Source organism: Psammomys obesus, unplaced genomic scaffold (genome assembly GCF_907164565.1).
Source record: "Psammomys obesus unplaced genomic scaffold, mPsaObe1.curated_primary_1811, whole genome shotgun sequence".
NCBI classification, from domain to species: Eukaryota; Metazoa; Chordata; class Mammalia; order Rodentia; family Muridae; genus Psammomys; species Psammomys obesus.
Genome location: NW_026591086.1, coordinates 50,264,573 through 50,270,572, shown reverse-complemented (window position 1 = coordinate 50,270,572; position 6,000 = coordinate 50,264,573). Strand labels below are relative to the sequence as shown.

At 38.3% G+C, this 6,000-nt stretch overlaps 1 pseudogene; it reads left to right on the top strand.

The window, feature by feature from the left end:
- The first annotated feature begins 4,680 nt into the window (after positions 1 to 4,680).
- Positions 4,681 to 6,000, top strand: part of LOC129678706 (cell division control protein 42 homolog) — a 31,927-nt pseudogene continuing 30,607 nt past the window's right edge.

The window sequence follows — 6,000 nt, the reverse complement described above, 5'->3', positions numbered from 1 at the left end:
ATTGACATCTTAATGAATATAAAACAAACAATAAACATTAACTATAAACACCTTGTATCAACTCTGGAATCCAAATACAAGTGATGAATAAAACAGCTTTGAAGTTTGTCTCTTGCTTTCATCACTTTTTGTTGTTGTTCTCTTTGGGGGGGAGAGGGTCAGAGGGAGACAATGAAAATGTTTTTCTACACAGCCCAGCCTGATTTGAAACCCATTGAATAGGTGAGAGTGGCCTTGAACTATAACACTGTCTACATACCTTCAGTGGTAAAACGCAAACTGTGAGTTCTTTTCAGACACCAGTTTTCTTTGATTTTAAACAAAAGACATTATTTAACCATTTCAGTCATTTCTTAGTCTATCCCATTTTAAAAGACAATAATTATTTTTAGTATTAATTATTATTTTACTTATTAAAATAAAAGGTTTGTTTTAATATTTTTTATTTTTATTTTTATTTATTTATTTATTTTTATTAATTACACTTTGTTCATTTTGTATCCCCCCATAAGCCCCTCCCTCCTCTCATCCCGATCCCACCATCTCTCCCCTTTCTGCATGCATGCCACTCCCCAAGTCCACTGATAGGGGAGGTTCTCCTCTTCTTTCTGATCTTAGTCTATCAGTTCTCATCAAAAATGGCTGCCTTGTCCTCTACTGTGGCCTGATAAGTCTGGTCCCCCCTCAGGGGGAAGTGATCAATGAGCAGGCCAATCAGATTATGTCAGAGGCAGTCCCTCTTCCCATTACTATGTAACCCACTTGGACACTGAACTGCCATGGGCTACACCTGTGCAGGGGTTCCAGGTCATCTCCACGAATAGTCCTTGGTTGGAGTATGATTTTCTGGGAAGTTCCCTGTGTTCAAATTATCTTGTTCTGTTGCTCTCCTTGTGGAGTTCCCGTCCCCCCCAGCTCTTACTATTTCCCACTTCTTACATAGAATTCCATTCACTCTGCCCTTCAGTTGGCCATCAGGCTCAGCATCTGCTTTGACAGTCTATACTGCAGAAGCTTTCAGAGGCCATCTGTGGCAGGTTTCAAGGTTGTTTCCTGTTTTCTTCTGGCTTTCAGAGGCCCTCTGTAGCAGGTTCCGAGGTTGTTTCCTATTTTCTTTTTCTTCTGATGTCCATCCTCTTTGCCTTTCAGGATGGGGATTTAACATTTTAGTTAGGGTCCTCTCTTTTGCTTAGTTTGTTTAGATGTACAGATTTTAAAGGGTTTATTCTATATTGTATGTTTATATGAGTGTGTATATACCGTGTGTGTCCTTTTGCTTCTGGGACAACTCACTCAGGATGATCCTTTCGAGGTCCCACCATTTACCTGCAAATTTCATGATTTCCTTATTTTTCATTGCTGAGTAATACTCCATTGTATAGATGTACCACAGTTTCTGCATCCATTCTTCAGTTGAGGGGCATCTGGGCTGTTTCCAGCTTCTGGCTATTACAAATAAAGCTGCTACAAACATGGTTGAGCAAATTTTCTTTTTGTGTACTTAAGCCTGTTTTTGATATATGTCTAGGAGTGGTATGGCTCGGTCTTGAGGCAGTGCTATTCCTAGTTGTCTTAGAAAGAGCCAGATTGATTTCCACAGTGGTTGTACAAGTTTATGTTCCCACCAGCAGTGGAGGAGGGTTCCCCTTTCTCCACAACCTCTCCTGCACATGTTGTCAGTTGAGTTTTTGACCTTGGCTATTCTGATGGGTGTAAGGTGAAATCTCAGGGTCGCTTTGATTTGCATTTCCCTAATGGCTAATGAGGTTGAGCATTTCTTTTAGTGCTTCTCTGCCATTCGATATTCCTCTGCAGAGAATTCTCTCTTGAGCTCTGTTCCCATTTTTTAAGTGGATTATTTGGTTTGTTGCTTTTCAGCTTGTTTAGTTCTTTATATATATTGGATATGAGTCCTCTGTCAGATAAAGGGTTGGTGATGATTCTTTCCCAATCTGTAGGCAGTCGCTTTGTTTTGATGACAGTGTCCTTTGCTTTACAGAAGCTTTTCAATTTCATGAGGTCCCATTTATTGATTGTTGCTCGTAGAGCCTGTGCTGTTGGTGTTCTGTTCAGGAAGTTTTCTCCTGTACCAATGAGTTCTAGGGTATTCCCCACTTTTTTTTCTAGCCGATTTAATGTGTCTGGTTTTATGTTGAGGTCTTTGATCCACTTGGACTTAAGGAAATTTGAAGGTAAATGGTGGGATCTGGAAAGAATCATCCTGAGTGAGCTGTCCCAGAAGCAGAAAGACACACACGGTATATACTCACTCATATAAACATATAATATAGGACAAACCTACTACAATCTGTACACCTAAAGAAACTAATCAAAATGGAGGACCCTGACTAAAATGTTCAATCCCTATCCAGAAGGGCAAAGAGGATGGACATCAGAAGAAGAAGAAAACAGGAAACAAGTTATGAACCCACCACAGAGGGCCTCTGAAAGGCTCTGCCCTGTAGACTATCAAAGCAGATGCTGAAACTTATGGCCAACTGTTGGCTGAGTGCATGGAGTCTTATGTAAGAAGTGGGAAATAGTAAGATCTGGAGAGGACAGGAACCCCACAAAGAGATCAACAGAATCAGAAAATTTGAATACAGGGATCTTTCCAGAGACTCATACTCCAACCAAGTAGCATGCATGGAGATAACCTAGAACGCCTGCACAGATGTAGCCTATGGCAGTTTAGTGTCCAAGTGGGTTCCATAGTAATGGAAACAGGGACTGCCTCTGACATAATCTGATTGGCCTGCTCTTTGATCACCTCCCCCTGAGGGAGGAGCAGCCTTACCAGGCCCCAGAAGATGACAATACAGCCACAACTGATGAGATCTGATAGACTAAGAACATAAGAAAGGAGAGCAAGACCTCCCCTATCAGTGGACTTGGGGAGAGGCATGCGTAAAGAAGTGAGAGGTAAGGTGCGATTAAGAGGGGCGAAGGAAGGGATTTATGGGGGATACAAAGTGAATAAAGTGTAATTAATAAAAGTTAAAAAAGTAAAAAAAAAAAAAAACAATATTTAACACACAAAAAAAAATGGTTTACAGAGATAAAAAGAGAAATATCCGTAGAGGAATATAGAATGGTAGAGAAACACTTAAAGAGATGCTCAAAGTCATTAACCAACAGGGAGATGCAAATCAAAACAACCATGAGATTTCACCTGGATAGCTTGGATCCAGCTTTTCACAAGATTCTTCTTGGCACATAACTTTCTTTTCATTATCCAACTATGCATCTTTCTTGATGCTATTCAAGCTATTTCCCTTACATGGTTCTTTTCTTTTACTGTTTTTACACAAATATGTAGAATATTTTATAATAAATCATTCCTATAATCAATATAGTTTCTATTATAGGGAAATGATCTTAACTGATTATAAATATATCTATATATACACATATATTCATATATGTATGTATATATTAATATGTAATTTTATTCTCTCTTTTTATTCTCTCTCTTTGTGTGTGTGTGTGTGTGTGTGTGTGTGTGTGTGTGTGTGCTGTTGTTTGTGGGTTTACATAGGTGTACCTGTGCTTGCTTGATGATCTTCATCGGGGCCTTGATTCAAATCCACTCATCCATTTCTCTCCACATTATTTATAGAAACAGGATCTCATTGCTCTCAGAATTCGGCATTGCTGTTATAGAGACTGGCCTGTGAGGCTCAGGGATCCTCCTCTTTCTGTGCATCTTCATCCAGCATCTCCCTGCTCAGGTAAACATGGGAGCTGGAAATCTGAACTCAGCTCTGCATGCTTCCAGAGCGAATGTTCGATCCACTGAGCCCTCTCTCCAGCCTGTAACAGAAGCTTTTCCTCCTTAGAAACATACAAAATAAAAGAGCTCTATCTTTCATAGTTTAAAGATGAGCACAGTGAGTTCCATCTTAAAATTTAACAGTTCTTTCAAGCTCCTTTTTATAGCATTTGCTTTTTATTCTTCCTGTTGGAAAAATGCAGTCACAAGGACTTTATTTGGTTTTCCTTCTTCTGTTCCAATACTTTCATATTTTGTAACACACAAAATTTTTTTAAGCTGTAATTTGCTTTATATATTTCATCAATTACAATTGTATACATGTATGTATGTTTGCGTGTGTGCATGTATTTACTGTATTTACTTCCGTTATTACTGTCTTTGTATAACTCATATTAACATATAATTTGATGATGAATTTTAGGTGTTGACTTTAACAGATTAAGGATTCTGCAGTGAGGTAGTAATGGGTTTTCTTCATTTTTCCTGATATGTCTTTGGGAATACTTCAGAAGTAGAAGAGCACCTACATCTTTGATTGGAAATCAAGAGTATGAGAAAAAATATTTGCCTTGGACAATTAATTCCCCACATGGGTGAGGTATGGGGTGTGGGACAGAGAATTAACTTCCTTTAAGGGTGTACTGCCGACCAAAGGCCACCCTGCTCCGGTAGAATGGCCTCCATCCATGCCCACACGTCAGCACAGATAGCCTGTAAATTTGGAAGGGAAATAAGATGATGAGGAAATAGGAGGAATTGATGTGGAATACGTATTAAAATACTCGTTATAATCAGGCATAAAATTCTCAGTCAAAAAACTTATTTTCTAGATAGAAAAATGTGGCATGATGTGAAAAAATAAATTTTGTACACTGTTGATGGAAATGTAAATTAGTAAAGCCACCATGGTGAGTGATATGGAGATTCTTAAAAACAAAGCTCACACAGGGCAGAACTACAGTTCACGGGGAGAAAAATCAGGTCGTCTTGCACAACACAGGTATAGTAGCTTTCCCTGTGTACTCATTTTTTTTCTCATTTTCTTATGATTGAATGGCAAGTATACCAATTTTCAAAATGAAATGTGTAGTACACATTTCCAGAAACTTTGCCTTGGCCTTATCTGCCCTGTCCATTGCTATAGACAAAAGAGAACTACTCCAACACTTGAGGCCAAATCTTAAGAAACCCTAGAATATACTTGTTGCACAAGATGCACAGATGACAGCATTTATTTTTCAGAATATGTTGACCACACCATAACGCAGTAGTACAAGTTCTTCTTGTTTGATACAAGTCACATGTTCATGCCCCCATTTTGGTCAGATGATCTAGTCATGTAATAGTTTATGCAGTACAATAAAATAACAGTGGGAGGCATGAGTAAAATAAAACCCATCTGTTAAAGGTCTAAGATCTGGGTGTATGGAATCGTTCTATTCTTTATATTTTGAAAGGCTGGGTTATAATAATATGTGTGTTTGTGTGTGCAGGAGCCTATGCATGCATGTGTATGGAGGGCGACGTTAGATATGAAGCATCTTCAATCATCTCCCCTTTTCTTTTCCTTTCCTTTTCTTTCTTCTTTCTTCATTTCCTTTTATTTTTTGGGGGGAAGTCTCATTGAATGTAGTAGTTTCAGTGAGGTATCTTGCCAGTGAGCAGCAGGGATCTTTCTGTCTGAAATCACAGTGCTGGTGTGTCTTGTATTTCAGAAGGGTTTCTACTTAGATGCTGGGGATCTCAACTCATTTAATTATGTTTTAAACACAAATACTTTATCAGCTGAGCCATGTTCTCAGGCTTGTCCTACCTTGAAATTCAGTATTAGAAACTTCTAGAATGAAAGCTTTAGACAACCTGGAACTATGTCTAGTATTTTTGAAAATACTACATTACAAAACATTCAAAAGAAGCCTAAGGTCAAGTAACCAAGTTATCAAAGGGAATTGTGTCTTGAATATTTGGTCTCAACACACAAATCCAAACATATCAAACACCAACTTTAATAACATAGTTTACAGAAAGAAAGCACTAAAAGAATTAACAGTAACTCTGTCTGGACAGAAGCGGAATAAAATCCAGAATGCTTCCTGGTAACTCTTAAGGGCTTTGCTATCAGATATACTAAGTAATAGTCATTCCATAGAAAAGGACCAAGCCCTTATTGTTTAAACAAATTATACTACATTGTTTATAGATTGTATCAGAATTACAGTAAAGGG